Genomic DNA, 18,850 nt, shown 5'->3' on the forward strand with positions numbered 1-18,850 from the left:
ACTCCCATCATCTGCTTGAAAAGAGAGAGAAAAGAAAATGCAATCATAGAGATAAGAGACACTTTCTAAGAAAATGAATCCGAAAAGAAAAGTAAAAGGAGGCCTGTCGAGCAGGTCTGGGTGTGACTCCGGATCCCCCAACCTCCAGTGCCACCACCAGAGATTCCTGCGTGTAGCCCATAGAACCCCAAAAGCAACGGGACGAGTTCTGGTCACATACTCGCTCAAAGTGACATCCTGGAATCCTTCCGGAACTCCCTCCCCTCTCAGACTCTCGAGGTTTCCTCCAGCGTGTCGGTTCCCACAGACCAGACCTTTGGTCTGAGACCTGACAGTCCAGATGGCACGCATGCTGCCCCGTGGCGGCGGTGTCCCCGCTTGGGACAAGAGGAGGCCCCACGGTGCGGGCTGGGGCGGCAGGCACCGCGGCGGGCGCTGAGGGTGGGGGTGATCCGCCGGACGGCCGCCCCGCCGCCGCGCTCCCAGCAAGGGGACAGAGCAACAGGCAAAAAAAAAAAAAAAGCCTAGGGCACCCGGGATTCCCAGGCGGTCTCCCATCCAAGTACTAACCAGGCCCGACGCTGCTTAGCTTCTGAGAGCAGACGAGATGGGGCGCGTTCGGGGTGGTGTGGCCGTAGACCGCGGAGGGCGCCCCTGCCCCGCTCAAGAGGCCAGCCTCACCGCGCTTCCCCGCGATAGCGCTGACCCGCGCCGGGCCTGTGGAGTTCGCCGGCCCGGTCGGGCGGACTCCGGAGGACTGAGGTGAGGGACGTGGCGGGGCGGGGTGGGATGGGGGGCTGTCTACACACACACACACACACACACAGACACGATGCGCCTCCACGGCTGGACCCGCCAAGGTGGAGACCTTCCAGCCCCCCTCCTCTCCTCACCTCGCCTCCTTCACCTACCCGCCCCCACCCCCAGCGCGCGGCCGCTGACTGCGCACGCGCGCTCACCCTTTGACCCCAGCCAGGGGCCGGCCTCCCACACAACCCCTGTCAGCTGCGCCCCCGCCCTGTGGGTGGGCTGCCGCCTATTCCCCAGGGCCAGGGCTGGGACACAGCGCATGGGGGAGGGGAGCGAGTGTAGGGGCGTCTCTCGGGATGTGTCCCATGGCTGGGGTGGGGCGGGGCGGGGTGGTTTGGGGGGCGCTGAAGAAATCAGTCCCCTCCATCTCCTACCTCTGGAAAACCCCCAAGCCCTTGGAGAACTGCCGGCACCGCTCCCGTGGGGGCCGGGACCCTGCTCTGTGTCCTCCTGTGGCCCAGTCCAAGGGGCCTGGGCCTGGCCCGGGGCTGGATTGGACCCCAACCACCCTCGGGTGTGGACTTGCTAAAAGCCGGCGATTAGATATTGGATTCGAGCTTCCTTGAGGTCATTTCACTAATGAAGGCACCGAAAAGAGTTTCCTAATCCATCTGTGAGGGTGGCAACTGAAAGAGAATTTTAAAGCTGACAGAATAGGCGAGGAAAGGCATAGGAGATTTCCACACCCAGTAAGGAAGACTTTCCCGAAATGGAAGAAAGAAACGAGCAAACAGAGACACCGGTAGCCCGCCCGGATCAGAGTCTGCTCCTTAGAGAAAGCACCCTGACCAGGTTCACCCGTGGGTGGGTGGCGAGCCAGTGGCATTCAGAAGCGCGAGGCCCGCAGTCCGTGCAGAAGACACCTGCACTCGGGTGTGTGTGGCGGCAGGATTCCCAAGCAGCTCCAAATGGTAATCCAAAGAGAAGCCAGGGAGTTCCCAAGGCCCCAGGTGTCCTCAGCCCACGACTGGCTGCTGGGGGAATGCGAAGCCCGGCTCCTTGTCTCAGAGGGGGACAACCAGGAGGTGGGACGTACACCCCGGGGTTCCCAGGAGGATCAGGCTGAAGCTGGTACTTGGCCTGAAAATGTCCCCTCGCATGGGCACCCCCTTCCGCTTCCGGCTCCTCTACTCCCGGAGCCCCTCCATCCAGGGGCCAGACTTTAAGAAGTCACCCGCAGGAGAATCCTGGTCCCAAAGGAGCCTTCTGGGGGACCCGTGCTGAGAGAGGTTGTGGGCATGGCCCGCTGGGGTTCTGCCCGGCCCAGGGCTGGGAGATGCCACCTCCCAGCTCCGGGTCCCTGCAGGAAGCGTTGGCAAGCACAGGGCCAGTCCCCCAAAGGCCCAGGTGCAGGGAGCCCAGGCCAAGCAGCCTGTGGAAGAAGCCACATGCCATGCCACCCCGGGAACACGACTGCAGGTCGCGGCCCCTCCCGCCTCCTCCCCGACATGGCGCAGGGCTCAGAGACACCTGAGACGCTGCTACCAAAGTCCAAAGGGCATCGGTTGCTCCTCCAAAGCACCCGAGCAGACCGCGTTGTCCAGCCAGCCCCTGGGCCTCCCTGGGGTGCCCAGCACAAAAGTGCAGACAACCACCGGACTCGCAATATCAGTTTGAGGATGTTTCTGCCACTCTAAGGACCCGCAGGCCAGCTGGGCCTTCAGGCAGGACAGAGAGCCCCGGAATCCGACGTGGAGAGCTGCGTGGACGTCCCCATCAGGAGGCGGTCCCCACCTCCGAGGCTCTCCCCTTGCGGGGAGCGGCAGCCCCAGGGCCTCAGGGAAGACACCAGGCTGGGCCCCCCGCGGCACAGCGGGGCACGTCCCCGTCCCCGGCAGGGGACTTAGCGATGCCTGCGCCAGACTGCTGCGGCCGCCCTGCTGCCGGGTTCCTGGAGGGCTTCCTGGAAGCAGCGTCCACACCAAGCCCCTGGAAGGCCCAGGCGACGGAGGAGCCGGTCAGGCAGGGGCCGAGGACGGTGACGGGCGGGGAGGAGCGTGTCAGGCAGGGGCCGAGGACGGTGACAGGCCGGGCGGGAAGGAGCCGGTCAGGCAGGGGCCCAGGACAGTGACGGGCCTGGCCGGGGAGGAGCGGAGCGAGTCAGGCAGTGGCCCAGGTGGTGGGCCGGGCGGGGACGAGCCTGTCAGGCAGGGGCAGAGGACGGTGACGGTGACGGGGCGGGAAGGGGCCGGTCAGGCAGGGGCAGGGGCCAAGGACAGTGACGGGCCTGGCGGGGGAGGAGCGCGTCAGGCAGGGGCAGAGGAGACGGGCTGGGTAAGGGGTAGGGTGACAGTTAGGGCACAATTCACAATCGCAAAGATGTGGAAGCGACCCGAGTGCCCATCCATCCAGGAGTGCATTAATAACATGCGGCGCGTGGACACCACGGAGTGCCATTCGGCTATGAGGAGCAGCGGTGAGAGGGCGCCTCTCGTGTTCTCCTGGCCAGAGCTGGAACCCGTTCCAGTAGGCCAGGTATCCCAAGAACGGACACACGAGCACCACGTGCGCGCGCTCACCGGCAAATTGGTACGAACGGATGGACACCTAAGTGGACAGCGAGGAATCACCTTCATCGGGTGGGTGTCGGGCGGGCGTGGGGAGGGGGTGGGCATACACATGCATTAGGGAGGGGGTGGGTGCGCACCGACTGGGGGATGGGCGCACTTGAAGCTCTGACCCGAGGGGGGAGGCGGGGAAAGAGCAATGCACCCGACCTGAACATTGGTACCCCCACAATACGCTGGGAGAAAATGAGAAATAAATAAGGAGACAGGGGGGAGGGGGGCACGGGCAACACATGTCACCTCAATACTTGTACTCCCATCATCTGCTTGAAAAGAGAGAGAAAAGAAAATGCAATCATAGAGATAAGAGACACTTTCTAAGAAAATGAATCCGAAAAGAAAAGTAAAAGGAGGCCTGTCGAGCAGGTCTGGGTGTGACTCCGGTTCCCCCAACCTCCAGTGCCACCACCAGAGATTCCTGCGTGTAGCCCATAGAACCCCAAAAGCAACGGGACGAGTTCTGGTCACATACTCGCTCAAAGTGACATCCTGGAATCCTTCCGGAACTCCCTCCCCTCTCAGACTCTCGAGGTTTCCTCCAGCGTGTCGGTTCCCACAGACCAGACCTTTGGTCTGAGACCTGACAGTCCAGATGGCACGCATGCTGCCCCGTGGCGGCGGTGTCCCGGCTTGGGACAAGAGGAGGCCCCACGGTGCGGGCTGGGGCGGCAGGCACCGCGGCGGGCGCTGAGGGTGGGGGTGATCCGCCGGACGGCCGCCCCGCCGCCGCGCTCCCAGCAAGGGGACAGAGCAACAGGCAAAAAAAAAAAAAAAAAAGCCTAGGGCACCCGGGATTCCCAGGCGGTCTCCCATCCAAGTACTAACCAGGCCCGACGCTGCTTAGCTTCTGAGAGCAGACGAGATGGGGCGCGTTCGGGGTGGTGTGGCCGTAGACCGCGGAGGGCGCCCCTGCCCCGCTCAAGAGGCCAGCCTCACCGCGCTTCCCCGCGATAGCGCTGACCCGCGCCGGGCCTGTGGAGTTCGCCGGCCCGGTCGGGCGGACTCCGGAGGACTGAGGTGAGGGACGTGGCGGGGCGGGGTGGGATGGGGGGCTGTCTACACACACACACACACACACACAGACACGATGCGCCTCCACGGCTGGACCCGCCAAGGTGGAGACCTTCCAGCCCCCCTCCTCTCCTCACCTCGCCTCCTTCACCTACCCGCCCCCACCCCCAGCGCGCGGCCGCTGACTGCGCACGCGCGCTCACCCTTTGACCCCAGCCAGGGGCCGCCCTCCCGCACAACCCCTGTCAGCTGCGCCCCCGCCCTGTGGGTGGGCTGCCGCCTATTCCCCAGGGCCAGGGCTGGGGCACAGCGCATGGGGGAGGGGAGCGAGTGTAGGGGCGTCTCTCGGGATGTGTCCCATGGCTGGGGTGGGGCGGGGCGGGGTGGTTTGGGGGGCGCTGAAGAAATCAGTCCCCTCCATCTCCTACCTCTGGAAAACCCCCAAGCCCTTGGAGAACTGCCGGCACCGCTCCCGTGGGGGCCGGGACCCTGCTCTGTGTCCTCCTGTGGCCCAGTCCAAGGGGCCTGGGCCTGGCCCGGGGCTGGATTGGACCCCAACCACCCTCGGGTGTGGACTTGCTAAAAGCCGGCGATTAGATATTGGATTCGAGCTTCCTTGAGGTCATTTCACTAATGAAGGCACCGAAAAGAGTTTCCTAATCCATCTGTGAGGGTGGCAACTGAAAGAGAATTTTAAAGCTGACAGAATAGGCGAGGAAAGGCATAGGAGATTTCCACACCCAGTAAGGAAGACTTTCCCAAAATGGAAGAAAGAAACGAGCAAACAGAGACACCGGTAGCCCGCCCGGATCAGAGTCTGCTCCTTAGAGAAAGCACCCTGACCAGGTTCACCCGTGGGTGGGTGGCGAGCCAGTGGCATTCAGAAGCGCGAGGCCCGCAGTCCGTGCAGAAGACACCTGCACTCGGGTGTGTGTGGCGGCAGGATTCCCAAGCAGCTCCAAATGGTAATCCAAAGAGAAGCCAGGGAGTTCCCAAGGCCCCAGGTGTCCTAAGCCCACGACTGGCTGCTGGGGGAATGCGAAGCCCGGCTCCTTGTCTCAGAGGGGGACAACCAGGAGGTGGGACGTACACCCCGGGGTTCCCAGGAGGATCAGGCTGAAGCTGGTACTTGGCCTGAAAATGTCCCCTCGCATGGGCACCCCCTTCCGCTTCCGGCTCCTCTACTCCCGGAGCCCCTCCATCCAGGGGCCAGACTTTAAGAAGTCACCCGCAGGAGAATCCTGGTCCCAAAGGAGCCTTCTGGGGGACCCGTGCTGAGAGAGGTTGTGGGCATGGCCCGCTGGGGTTCTGCCCGGCCCAGGGCTGGGAGATGCCACCTCCCAGCTCCGGGTCCCTGCAGGAAGCGTTGGCAAGCACAGGGCCAGTCCCCCAAAGGCCCAGGTGCAGGGAGCCCAGGCCAAGCAGCCTGTGGAAGAAGCCACATGCCGTGCCACCCCGGGAACACGACTGCAGGTCGCGGCCCCTCCCGCCTCCTCCCCGACATGGCGCAGGGCTCAGAGACACCTGAGACGCTGCTACCAAAGTCCAAAGGGCATCGGTTGCTCCTCCAAAGCACCCGAGCAGACCGCGTTGTCCAGCCAGCCCCTGGGCCTCCCTGGGCTGCCCAGCACAAAAGTGCAGACAACCACCGGACTCGCAATATCAGTTTGAGGATGTTTCTGCCACTCTAAGGACCCGCAGGCCAGCTGGGCCTTCAGGCAGGACAGAGAGCCCCGGAATCCGACGTGGAGAGCTGCGTGGACGTCCCCATCAGGAGGCGGTCCCCACCTCCGAGGCTCTCCCCTTGCGGGGAGCGGCAGCCCCAGGGCCTCAGGGAAGACACCAGGCTGGGCCCCCCGCGGCACAGCGGGGCACGTCCCCGTCCCCGGCAGGGGACTTAGCGATGCCTGCGCCAGACTGCTGCGGCCGCCCTGCTGCCGGGTTCCTGGAGGGCTTCCTGGAAGCAGCGTCCACACCAAGCCCCTGGAAGGCCCAGGCGACGGAGGAGCCGGTCAGGCAGGGGCCGAGGACGGTGACGGGCGGGGAGGAGCGTGTCAGGCAGGGGCAGAGGACGGTGACAGGCCGGGAGGGAAGGAGCCGGTCAGGCAGGGGCCCAGGACAGTGACGGGCCTGGCCGGGGAGGAGCGGAGCGAGTCAGGCAGTGGCCCAGGTGGTGGGCCGGGCGGGGACGAGCCTGTCAGGCAGGGGCAGAGGACGGTGACGGTGACGGGGCGGGAAGGGGCCGGTCAGGCAGGGGCAGGGGCCAAGGACAGTGACGGGCCTGGCGGGGGAGGAGCGCGTCAGGCAGGGGCAGAGGAGACGGGCTGGGTAAGGGGTAGGGTGACAGTTAGGGCACAATTCACAATCGCAAAGATGTGGAAGCGACCCGAGTGCCCATCCATCCAGGAGTGCATTAATAACATGCGGCGCGTGGACACCACGGAGTGCCATTCGGCTATGAGGAGCAGCGGTGAGAGGGCGCCTCTCGTGTTCTCCTGGCCAGAGCTGGAACCCGTTCCAGTAGGCCAGGTATCCCAAGAACGGACACACGAGCACCACGTGCGCGCGCTCACCGGCAAATTGGTACGAACGGATGGACACCTAAGTGGACAGCGAGGAATCACCTTCATCGGGTGGGTGTCGGGCGGGCGTGGGGAGGGGGTGGGCATACACATGCATTAGGGAGGGGGTGGGTGCGCACCGACTGGGGGATGGGCGCACTTGAAGCTCTGACCCGAGGGGGGAGGCGGGGAAAGAGCAATGCACCCGACCTGAACATTGGTACCCCCACAATACGCTGGGAGAAAATGAGAAATAAATAAGGAGACAGGGGGGAGGGGGGCACGGGCAACACATGTCACCTCAATACTTGTACTCCCATCATCTGCTTGAAAAGAGAGAGAAAAGAAAATGCAATCATAGAGATAAGAGACACTTTCTAAGAAAATGAATCCGAAAAGAAAAGTAAAAGGAGGCCTGTCGAGCAGGTCTGGGTGTGACTCCGGTTCCCCCAACCTCCAGTGCCACCACCAGAGATTCCTGCGTGTAGCCCATAGAACCCCAAAAGCAACGGGACGAGTTCTGGTCACATACTCGCTCAAAGTGACATCCTGGAATCCTTCCGGAACTCCCTCCCCTCTCAGACTCTCGAGGTTTCCTCCAGCGTGTCGGTTCCCACAGACCAGACCTTTGGTCTGAGACCTGACAGTCCAGATGGCACGCATGCTGCCCCGTGGCGGCGGTGTCCCGGCTTGGGACAAGAGGAGGCCCCACGGTGCGGGCTGGGGCGGCAGGCACCGCGGCGGGCGCTGAGGGTGGGGGTGATCCGCCGGACGGCCGCCCCGCCGCCGCGCTCCCAGCAAGGGGACAGAGCAACAGGCAAAAAAAAAAAAAAAAAAGCCTAGGGCACCCGGGATTCCCAGGCGGTCTCCCATCCAAGTACTAACCAGGCCCGACGCTGCTTAGCTTCTGAGAGCAGACGAGATGGGGCGCGTTCGGGGTGGTGTGGCCGTAGACCGCGGAGGGCGCCCCTGCCCCGCTCAAGAGGCCAGCCTCACCGCGCTTCCCCGCGATAGCGCTGACCTGCGCCGGGCCTGTGGAGTTCGCCGGCCCGGTCGGGCGGACTCCGGAGGACTGAGGTGAGGGACGTGGCGGGGCGGGGTGGGATGGGGGGCTGTCTACACACACACACACACACACACAGACACGATGCGCCTCCACGGCTGGACCCGCCAAGGTGGAGACCTTCCAGCCCCCCTCCTCTCCTCACCTCGCCTCCTTCACCTACCCGCCCCCACCCCCAGCGCGCGGCCGCTGACTGCGCACGCGCGCTCACCCTTTGACCCCAGCCAGGGGCCGCCCTCCCGCACAACCCCTGTCAGCTGCGCCCCCGCCCTGTGGGTGGGCTGCCGCCTATTCCCCAGGGCCAGGGCTGGGGCACAGCGCATGGGGGAGGGGAGCGAGTGTAGGGGCGTCTCTCGGGATGTGTCCCATGGCTGGGGTGGGGCGGGGCGGGGTGGTTTGGGGGGCGCTGAAGAAATCAGTCCCCTCCATCTCCTACCTCTGGAAAACCCCCAAGCCCTTGGAGAACTGCCGGCACCGCTCCCGTGGGGGCCGGGACCCTGCTCTGTGTCCTCCTGTGGCCCAGTCCAAGGGGCCTGGGCCTGGCCCGGGGCTGGATTGGACCCCAACCACCCTCGGGTGTGGACTTGCTAAAAGCCGGCGATTAGATATTGGATTCGAGCTTCCTTGAGGTCATTTCACTAATGAAGGCACCGAAAAGAGTTTCCTAATCCATCTGTGAGGGTGGCAACTGAAAGAGAATTTTAAAGCTGACAGAATAGGCGAGGAAAGGCATAGGAGATTTCCACACCCAGTAAGGAAGACTTTCCCGAAATGGAAGAAAGAAACGAGCAAACAGAGACACCGGTAGCCCGCCCGGATCAGAGTCTGCTCCTTAGAGAAAGCACCCTGACCAGGTTCACCCGTGGGTGGGTGGCGAGCCAGTGGCATTCAGAAGCGCGAGGCCCCCAGTCTGTGCAGAAGACACCTGCACTCGGGTGTGTGTGGCGGCAGGATTCCCAAGCAGCTCCAAATGGTAATCCAAAGAGAAGCCAGGGAGTTCCCAAGGCCCCAGGTGTCCTCAGCCCACGACTGGCTGCTGGGGGAATGCGAAGCCCGGCTCCTTGTCTCAGAGCGGGACAACCAGGAGGTGGGACGTACACCCCGGGGTTCCCAGGAGGATCAGGCTGAAGCTGGTACTTGGCCTGAAAATGTCCCCTCGCATGGGCACCCCCTTCCGCTTCCGGCTCCTCTACTCCCGGTGCCCCTCCATCCAGGGGCCAGACTTTAAGAAGTCACCCGCAGGAGAATCCTGGTCCCAAAGGAGCCTTCTGGGGGACCCGTGCTGAGAGAGGGTGTGGGCATGGCCCGCTGGGGCTCTGCCCGGCCCAGGGCTGGGAGATGCCACCTCCCAGCTCCGGGTCCCTGCAGGAAGCGTTGGCAAGCACAGGGCCAGTCCCCCAAAGGCCCAGGTGCAGGGAGCCCAGGCCAAGCAGCCTGTGGAAGAAGCCACATGCCGTGCCACCCCGGGAGCACGACTGCAGGTCGCCGCCCCTCCCGCCTCCTCCCCGACATGGCGCAGGGCTCAGAGACACCTGAGACGCTGCTACCAAAGTCCAAAGGGCATCGGTTGCTCCTCCAAAGCACCCGAGCAGACCGCGTTGTCCAGCCAGCCCCTGGGCCTCCCTGGGGTGCCCAGCACAAAAGTGCAGACAACCACCGGACTCGCAATATCAGTTTGAGGATGTTTCTGCCACTCTAAGGACCCGCAGGCCAGCTGGGCCTTCAGGCAGGACAGAGAGCCCCGGAATCCGACGTGGAGAGCTGCGTGGACGTCCCCATCAGGAGGCGGTCCCCACCTCCGAGGCTCTCCCCTTGCGGGGAGCGGCAGCCCCAGGGCCTCAGGGAAGACACCAGGCTGGGCCCCCCGCGGCACAGCGGGGCACGTCCCCGTCCCCGGCAGGGGACTTAGCGATGCCTGCGCCAGACTGCTGCGGCCGCCCTGCTGCCGGGTTCCTGGAGGGCTTCCTGGAAGCAGCGTCCACACCAAGCCCCTGGAAGGCCCAGGCGACGGAGGAGCCGGTCAGGCAGGGGCCGAGGACGGTGACGGGCGGGGAGGAGCGTGTCAGGCAGGGGCAGAGGACGGTGACAGGCCGGGCGGGAAGGAGCCGGTCAGGCAGGGGCCCAGGACAGTGACGGGCCTGGCCGGGGAGGAGCGGAGCGAGTCAGGCAGTGGCCCAGGTGGTGGGCCGGGCGGGGACGAGCCTGTCAGGCAGGGGCAGAGGACGGTGACGGTGACGGGGCGGGAAGGGGCCGGTCAGGCAGGGGCAGGGGCCAAGGACAGTGACGGGCCTGGCGGGGGAGGAGCGCGTCAGGCAGGGGCAGAGGAGACGGGCTGGGTAAGGGGTAGGGTGACAGTTAGGGCACAATTCACAATCGCAAAGATGTGGAAGCGACCCGAGTGCCCATCCATCCAGGAGTGCATTAATAACATGCGGCGCGTGGACACCACGGAGTGCCATTCGGCTATGAGGAGCAGCGGTGAGAGGGCGCCTCTCGTGTTCTCCTGGCCAGAGCTGGAACCCGTTCCAGTAGGCCAGGTATCCCAAGAACGGACACACGAGCACCACGTGCGCGCGCTCACCGGCAAATTGGTACGAACGGATGGACACCTAAGTGGACAGCGAGGAATCACCTTCATCGGGTGGGTGTCGGGCGGGCGTGGGGAGGGGGTGGGCATACACATGCATTAGGGAGGGGGTGGGTGCGCACCGACTGGGGGATGGGCGCACTTGAAGCTCTGACCCGAGGGGGGAGGCGGGGAAAGAGCAATGCACCCGACCTGAACATTGGTACCCCCACAATACGCTGGGAGAAAATGAGAAATAAATAAGGAGACAGGGGGGAGGGGGGCACGGGCAACACATGTCACCTCAATACTTGTACTCCCATCATCTGCTTGAAAAGAGAGAGAAAAGAAAATGCAATCATAGAGATAAGAGACACTTTCTAAGAAAATGAATCCGAAAAGAAAAGTAAAAGGAGGCCTGTCGAGCAGGTCTGGGTGTGACTCCGGTTCCCCCAACCTCCAGTGCCACCACCAGAGATTCCTGCGTGTAGCCCATAGAACCCCAAAAGCAACGGGACGAGTTCTGGTCACATACTCGCTCAAAGTGACATCCTGGAATCCTTCCGGAACTCCCTCCCCTCTCAGACTCTCGAGGTTTCCTCCAGCGTGTCGGTTCCCACAGACCAGACCTTTGGTCTGAGACCTGACAGTCCAGATGGCACGCATGCTGCCCCGTGGCGGCGGTGTCCCGGCTTGGGACAAGAGGAGGCCCCACGGTGCGGGCTGGGGCGGCAGGCACCGCGGCGGGCGCTGAGGGTGGGGGTGATCCGCCGGACGGCCGCCCCGCCGCCGCGCTCCCAGCAAGGGGACAGAGCAACAGGCAAAAAAAAAAAAAAAAAAGCCTAGGGCACCCGGGATTCCCAGGCGGTCTCCCATCCAAGTACTAACCAGGCCCGACGCTGCTTAGCTTCTGAGAGCAGACGAGATGGGGCGCGTTCGGGGTGGTGTGGCCGTAGACCGCGGAGGGCGCCCCTGCCCCGCTCAAGAGGCCAGCCTCACCGCGCTTCCCCGCGATAGCGCTGACCCGCGCCGGGCCTGTGGAGTTCGCCGGCCCGGTCGGGCGGACTCCGGAGGACTGAGGTGAGGGACGTGGCGGGGCGGGGTGGGATGGGGGGCTGTCTACACACACACACACACACACACAGACACGATGCGCCTCCACGGCTGGACCCGCCAAGGTGGAGACCTTCCAGCCCCCCTCCTCTCCTCACCTCGCCTCCTTCACCTACCCGCCCCCACCCCCAGCGCGCGGCCGCTGACTGCGCACGCGCGCTCACCCTTTGACCCCAGCCAGGGGCCGCCCTCCCGCACAACCCCTGTCAGCTGCGCCCCCGCCCTGTGGGTGGGCTGCCGCCTATTCCCCAGGGCCAGGGCTGGGGCACAGCGCATGGGGGAGGGGAGCGAGTGTAGGGGCGTCTCTCGGGATGTGTCCCATGGCTGGGGTGGGGCGGGGCGGGGTGGTTTGGGGGGCGCTGAAGAAATCAGTCCCCTCCATCTCCTACCTCTGGAAAACCCCCAAGCCCTTGGAGAACTGCCGGCACCGCTCCCGTGGGGGCCGGGACCCTGCTCTGTGTCCTCCTGTGGCCCAGTCCAAGGGGCCTTGGCCTGGCCCGGGGCTGGATTGGACCCCAACCACCCTCGGGTGTGGACTTGCTAAAAGCCGGCGATTAGATATTGGATTCGAGCTTCCTTGAGGTCATTTCACTAATGAAGGCACCGAAAAGAGTTTCCTAATCCATCTGTGAGGGTGGCAACTGAAAGAGAATTTTAAAGCTGACAGAATAGGCGAGGAAAGGCATAGGAGATTTCCACACCCAGTAAGGAAGACTTTCCCGAAATGGAAGAAAGAAACGAGCAAACAGAGACACCGGTAGCCCGCCCGGATCAGAGTCTGCTCCTTAGAGAAAGCACCCTGACCAGGTTCACCCGTGGGTGGGTGGCGAGCCAGTGGCATTCAGAAGCGCGAGGCCCGCAGTCCGTGCAGAAGACACCTGCACTCGGGTGTGTGTGGCGGCAGGATTCCCAAGCAGCTCCAAATGGTAATCCAAAGAGAAGCCAGGGAGTTCCCAAGGCCCCAGGTGTCCTCAGCCCACGACTGGCTGCTGGGGGAATGCGAAGCCCGGCTCCTTGTCTCAGAGGGGGACAACCAGGAGGTGGGACGTACACCCCGGGGTTCCCAGGAGGATCAGGCTGAAGCTGGTACTTGGCCTGAAAATGTCCCCTCGCATGGGCACCCCCTTCCGCTTCCGGCTCCTCTACTCCCGGAGCCCCTCCATCCAGGGGCCAGACTTTAAGAAGTCACCCGCAGGAGAATCCTGGTCCCAAAGGAGCCTTCTGGGGGACCCGTGCTGAGAGAGGTTGTGGGCATGGCCCGCTGGGGTTCTGCCCGGCCCAGGGCTGGGAGATGCCACCTCCCAGCTCCGGGTCCCTGCAGGAAGCGTTGGCAAGCACAGGGCCAGTCCCCCAAAGGCCCAGGTGCAGGGAGCCCAGGCCAAGCAGCCTGTGGAAGAAGCCACATGCCGTGCCACCCCGGGAACACGACTGCAGGTCGCGGCCCCTCCCGCCTCCTCCCCGACATGGCGCAGGGCTCAGAGACACCTGAGACGCTGCTACCAAAGTCCAAAGGGCATCGGTTGCTCCTCCAAAGCACCCGAGCAGACCGCGTTGTCCAGCCAGCCCCTGGGCCTCCCTGGGGTGCCCAGCACAAAAGTGCAGACAACCACCGGACTCGCAATATCAGTTTGAGGATGTTTCTGCCACTCTAAGGACCCGCAGGCCAGCTGGGCCTTCAGGCAGGACAGAGAGCCCCGGAATCCGACGTGGAGAGCTGCGTGGACGTCCCCATCAGGAGGCGGTCCCCACCTCCGAGGCTCTCCCCTTGCGGGGAGCGGCAGCCCCAGGGCCTCAGGGAAGACACCAGGCTGGGCCCCCCGCGGCACAGCGGGGCACGTCCCCGTCCCCGGCAGGGGACTTAGCGATGCCTGCGCCAGACTGCTGCGGCCGCCCTGCTGCCGGGTTCCTGGAGGGCTTCCTGGAAGCAGCGTCCACACCAAGCCCCTGGAAGGCCCAGGCGACGGAGGAGCCGGTCAGGCAGGGGCCGAGGACGGTGACGGGCGGGGAGGAGCGTGTCAGGCAGGGGCAGAGGACGGTGACAGGCCGGGCGGGAAGGAGCCGGTCAGGCAGGGGCCCAGGACAGTGACGGGCCTGGCCGGGGAGGAGCGGAGCGAGTCAGGCAGTGGCCCAGGTGGTGGGCCGGGCGGGGACGAGCCTGTCAGGCAGGGGCAGAGGACGGTGACGGTGACGGTGACGGTGACGGGCCGGGGCGGGAAGGGGCCGGTCAGGCAGGGGCAGGGGCCGAGGACAGTGACGGGCCTGGCGGGGGAGGAGCGCGTCAGGCAGGGGCAGAGGAGACGGGCTGGGTAAGGGGTAGGGTGACAGTTAGGGCACAATTCACAATCGCAAAGATGTGGAAGCGACCCGAGTGCCCATCCATCCAGGAGTGCATTAATAACATGCGGCGCGTGGACACCACGGAGTGCCATTCGGCTGTGAGGAGCAGCGGTGAGAGCGCGCCTCTCGTGTTCTCCTGGCCAGAGCTGGAACCCGTTCCAGTAGGCCAGGTATCCCAAGAACGGACACACGAGCACCACGTGCGCGCGCTCACCGGCAAATTGGTACGAACGGATGGACACCTAAGTGGACAGCGAGGAATCACCTTCATCGGGTGGGTGTCGGGCGGGCGTGGGGAGGGGGTGGGCATACACATGCATTAGGGAGGGGGTGGGTGCGCACCGACTGGGGGATGGGCGCACTTGAAGCTCTGACCCGAGGGGGGAGGCGGGGAAAGAGCAATGCACCCGACCTGAACATTGGTACCCCCACAATACGCTGGGAGAAAATGAGAAATAAATAAGGAGACAGGGGGGAGGGGGGCACGGGCAACACATGTCACCTCAATACTTGTACTCCCATCATCTGCTTGAAAAGAGAGAGAAAAGAAAATGCAATCATAGAGATAAGAGACACTTTCTAAGAAAATGAATCCGAAAAGAAAAGTAAAAGGAGGCCTGTCGATCAGGTCTGGGTGTGACTCCGGATCCCCCAACCTCCAGTGCCACCACCAGAGATTCCTGCGTGTAGCCCATAGAACCCCAAAAGCAACGGGACGAGTTCTGGTCACATACTCGCTCAAAGTGACATCCTGGAATCCTTCCGGAACTCCCTCCCCTCTCAGACTCTCGAGGTTTCCTCCAGCGTGTCGGTTCCCACAGACCAGACCTTTGGTCTGAGACCTGACAGTCCAGATGGCACGCATGCTGCCCCGTGGCGGCGGTGTCCCCGCTTGGGACAAGAGGAGGCCCCACGGTGCGGGCTGGGGCGGCAGGCACCGCGGCGGGCGCTGAGGGTGGGGGTGATCCGCCGGACGGCCGCCCCGCCGCTGCGCTCCCAGCAAGGGGACAGAGCAACAGGCAAAAAAAAAAAAAAAAAGCCTAGGGCACCCGGGATTCCCAGGCGGTCTCCTATCCAAGTACTAACCAGGCCCGACGCTGCTTAGCTTCTGAGAGCAGACGAGATGGGGCGCGTTCGGGGTGGTGTGGCCGTAGACCGCGGAGGGCGCCCCTGCCCCGCTCAAGAGGCCAGCCTCACCGCGCTTCCCCGCGATAGCGCTGACCCGCGCCGGGCCTGTGGAGTTCGCCGGCCCGGTCGGGCGGACTCCGGAGGACTGAGGTGAGGGACGTGGCGGGGCGGGGTGGGATGGGGGGCTGTCTACACGCACACACACACACACACAGACACGATGCGCCTCCACGGCTGGACCCGCCAAGGTGGAGACCTTCCAGCCCCCCTCCTCTCCTCACCTCGCCTCCTTCACCTACCCGCCCCCACCCCCAGCGCGCGGCCGCTGACTGCGCACGCGCGCTCACCCTTTGACCCCAGCCAGGGGCCGCCCTCCCGCACAACCCCTGTCAGCTGCGCCCCCGCCCTGTGGGTGGGCTGCCGCCTATTCCCCAGGGCCAGGGCTGGGGCACAGCGCATGGGGGAGGGGAGCGAGTGTAGGGGCGTCTCTCGGGATGTGTCCCATGGCTGGGGTGGGGCGGGGCGGGGTGGTTTGGGGGGCGCTGAAGAAATCAGTCCCCTCCATCTCCTACCTCTGGAAAACCCCCAAGCCCTTGGAGAACTGCCGGCACCGCTCCCGTGGGGGCCGGGACCCTGCTCTGTGTCCTCCTGTGGCCCAGTCCAAGGGGCCTGGGCCTGGCCCGGGGCTGGATTGGACCCCAACCACCCTCGGGTGTGGACTTGCTAAAAGCCGGCGATTAGATATTGGATTCGAGCTTCCTTGAGGTCATTTCACTAATGAAGGCACCGAAAAGAGTTTCCTAATCCATCTGTGAGGGTGGCAACTGAAAGAGAATTTTAAAGCTGACAGAATAGGCGAGGAAAGGCATAGGAGATTTCCACACCCAGTAAGGAAGACTTTCCCGAAATGGAAGAAAGAAACGAGCAAACAGAGACACCGGTAGCCCGCCCGGATCAGAGTCTGCTCCTTAGAGAAAGCACCCTGACCAGGTTCACCCGTGGGTGGGTGGCGAGCCAGTGGCATTCAGAAGCGCGAGGCCCCCAGTCCGTGCAGAAGACACCTGCACTCGGGTGTGTGTGGCGGCAGGATTCCCAAGCAGCTCCAAATGGTAATCCAAAGAGAAGCCAGGGAGTTCCCAAGGCCCCAGGTGTCCTCAGCCCACGACTGGCTGCTGGGGGAATGCGAAGCCCGGCTCCTTGTCTCAGAGCGGGACAACCAGGAGGTGGGACGTACACCCCGGGGTTCCCAGGAGGATCAGGCTGAAGCTGGTACTTGGCCTGAAAATGTCCCCTCGCATGGGCACCCCCTTCCGCTTCCGGCTCCTCTACTCCCGGTGCCCCTCCATCCAGGGGCCAGACTTTAAGAAGTCACCCGCAGGAGAATCCTGGTCCCAAAGGAGCCTTCTGGAGGACCCGTGCTGAGAGAGGGTGTGGGCATGGCCCGCTGGGGCTCTGCCCGGCCCAGGGCTGGGAGATGCCACCTCCCAGCTCCGGGTCCCTGCAGGAAGCGTTGGCAAGCACAGGGCCAGTCCCCCAAAGGCCCAGGTGCAGGGAGCCCAGGCCAAGCAGCCTGTGGAAGAAGCCACATGCCGTGCCACCCCGGGAACACGACTGCAGGTCGCGGCCCCTCCCGCCTCCTCCCCGACATGGCGCAGGGCTCAGAGACACCTGAGACGCTGCTACCAAAGTCCAAAGGGCATCGGTTGCTCCTCCAAAGCACCCGAGCAGACCGCGTTGTCCAGCCAGCCCCTGGGCCTCCCTGGGGTGCCCAGCACAAAAGTGCAGACAACCACCGGACTCGCAATATCAGTTTGAGGATGTTTCTGCCACTCTAAGGACCCGCAGGCCAGCTGGGCCTTCAGGCAGGACAGAGAGCCCCGGAATCCGACGTGGAGAGCTGCGTGGACGTCCCCATCAGGAGGCGGTCCCCACCTCCGAGGCTCTCCCCTTGCGGGGAGCGGCAGCCCCAGGGCCTCAGGGAAGACACCAGGCTGGGCCCCCCGCGGCACAGCGGGGCACGTCCCCGTCCCCGGCAGGGGACTTAGCGATGCCTGCGCCAGACTGCTGCGGCCGCCCTGCTGCCGGGTTCCTGGAGGGCTTCCTGGAAGCAGCGTCCACACCAAGCCCCTGGAAGGCCCAGGCGACGGAGGAGCCGGTCAGGCAGGGGCCGAGGACGGTGACGGGCGGGGAGGAGCGTGTCAGGCAGGGGCAGAGGACGGTGACAGGCCGGGCGGGAAGGAGCCGGTCAGGCAGGGGCCCAGGACAGTGACGGGCCTGGCCGGGGAGGAGCGGAGCGAGTCAGGCAGTGGCCCAGGTGGTGGGCCGGGCGGGGACGAGCCTGTCAGGCAGGGGCAGAGGACGGTGACGGTGACGGTGACGGTGACGGGCCGGGGCGGGAAGGGGCCGGTCAGGCAGGGGCAGGGGCCGAGGACAGTGACGGGCCTGGCGGGGGAGGAGCGCGTCAGGCAGGGGCAGAGGAGACGGGCTGGGTAAGGGGTAGGGTGACAGTTAGGGCACAATTCACAATCGCAAAGATGTGGAAGCGACCCGAGTGCCCATCCATCCAGGAGTGCATTAATAACATGCGGCGCGTGGACACCACGGAGTGCCATTCGGCTGTGAGGAGCAGCGGTGAGAGCGCGCCTCTCGTGTTCTCCTGGCCAGAGCTGGAACCCGTTCCAGTAGGCCAGGTATCCCAAGAACGGACACACGAGCACCACGTGCGCGCGCTCACCGGCAAATTGGTACGAACGGATGGACACCTAAGTGGACAGCGAGGAATCACCTTCATCGGGTGGGTGTCGGGCGGGCGTGGGGAGGGGGTGGGCATACACATGCATTAGGGAGGGGGTGGGTGCGCACCGACTGGGGGATGGGCGCACTTGAAGCTCTGACCCGAGGGGGGAGGCGGGGAAAGAGCAATGCACCCGACCTGAACATTGGTACCCCCACAATACGCTGGGAGAAAATGAGAAATAAATAAGGAGACAGGGGGGAGGGGGGCACGGGCAACACATGTCACCTCAATACTTGTACTCCCATCATCTGCTTGAAAAGAGAGAGAAAAGAAAATGCAATCATAGAGATAAGAGACACTTTCTAAGAAAATGAATCCGAAAAGAAAAGTAAAAGGAGGCCTGTCGAGCAGGTCTGGGTGTGACTCCGGATCCCCCAACCTCCAGTGCCACCACCAGAGATTCCTGCGTGTAGCCCATAGAACCCCAAAAGCAACGGGACGAGTTCTGGTCACATACTCGCTCAAAGTGACATCCTGGAATCCTTCCGGAACTCCCTCCCCTCTCAGACTCTCGAGGTTTCCTCCAGCGTGTCGGTTCCCACAGACCAGACCTTTGGTCTGAGACCTGACAGTCCAGATGGCACGCATGCTGCCCCGTGGCGGCGGTGTCCCCGCTTGGGACAAGAGGAGGCCCCACGGTGCGGGCTGGGGCGGCAGGCACCGCGGCGGGCGCTGAGGGTGGGGGTGATCCGCCGGACGGCCGCCCCGCCGCCGCGCTCCCAGCAAGGGGACAGAGCAACAGGCAAAAAAAAAAAAAAAGCCTAGGGCACCCGGGATTCCCAGGCGGTCTCCCATCCAAGTACTAACCAGGCCCGACGCTGCTTAGCTTCTGAGAGCAGACGAGATGGGGCGCGTTCGGGGTGGTGTGGCCGTAGACCGCGGAGGGCGCCCCTGCCC

General features: G+C 64.2%; 6 pseudogenes; all 6 read right to left on the reverse strand.

Moving 5' to 3' along the window:
* Positions 1–521: 521 nt before the first annotated feature.
* On the reverse strand, positions 522–640 carry LOC142864494 (uncharacterized; annotated as a pseudogene).
* A 3,513-nt stretch (positions 641–4,153) lies between these two features.
* Positions 4,154–4,272, reverse strand: LOC142864495 (uncharacterized; annotated as a pseudogene).
* Positions 4,273–7,785: 3,513 nt separating this feature from the next.
* LOC142864496 (uncharacterized) lies at positions 7,786–7,904 on the reverse strand (annotated as a pseudogene).
* A 3,513-nt stretch (positions 7,905–11,417) lies between these two features.
* LOC142864497 (uncharacterized) lies at positions 11,418–11,536 on the reverse strand (annotated as a pseudogene).
* A 3,529-nt stretch (positions 11,537–15,065) lies between these two features.
* LOC142864607 (uncharacterized) lies at positions 15,066–15,184 on the reverse strand (annotated as a pseudogene).
* A 3,527-nt stretch (positions 15,185–18,711) lies between these two features.
* On the reverse strand, positions 18,712–18,830 carry LOC142864498 (uncharacterized; annotated as a pseudogene).
* Between the last annotated feature and the right edge of the window lie 20 nt (positions 18,831–18,850).

The sequence above is a fragment of the Microcebus murinus genome, chromosome 25 (genome assembly GCF_040939455.1).
Source record: "Microcebus murinus isolate Inina chromosome 25, M.murinus_Inina_mat1.0, whole genome shotgun sequence".
Taxonomy (NCBI): domain Eukaryota; kingdom Metazoa; phylum Chordata; class Mammalia; order Primates; family Cheirogaleidae; genus Microcebus; species Microcebus murinus.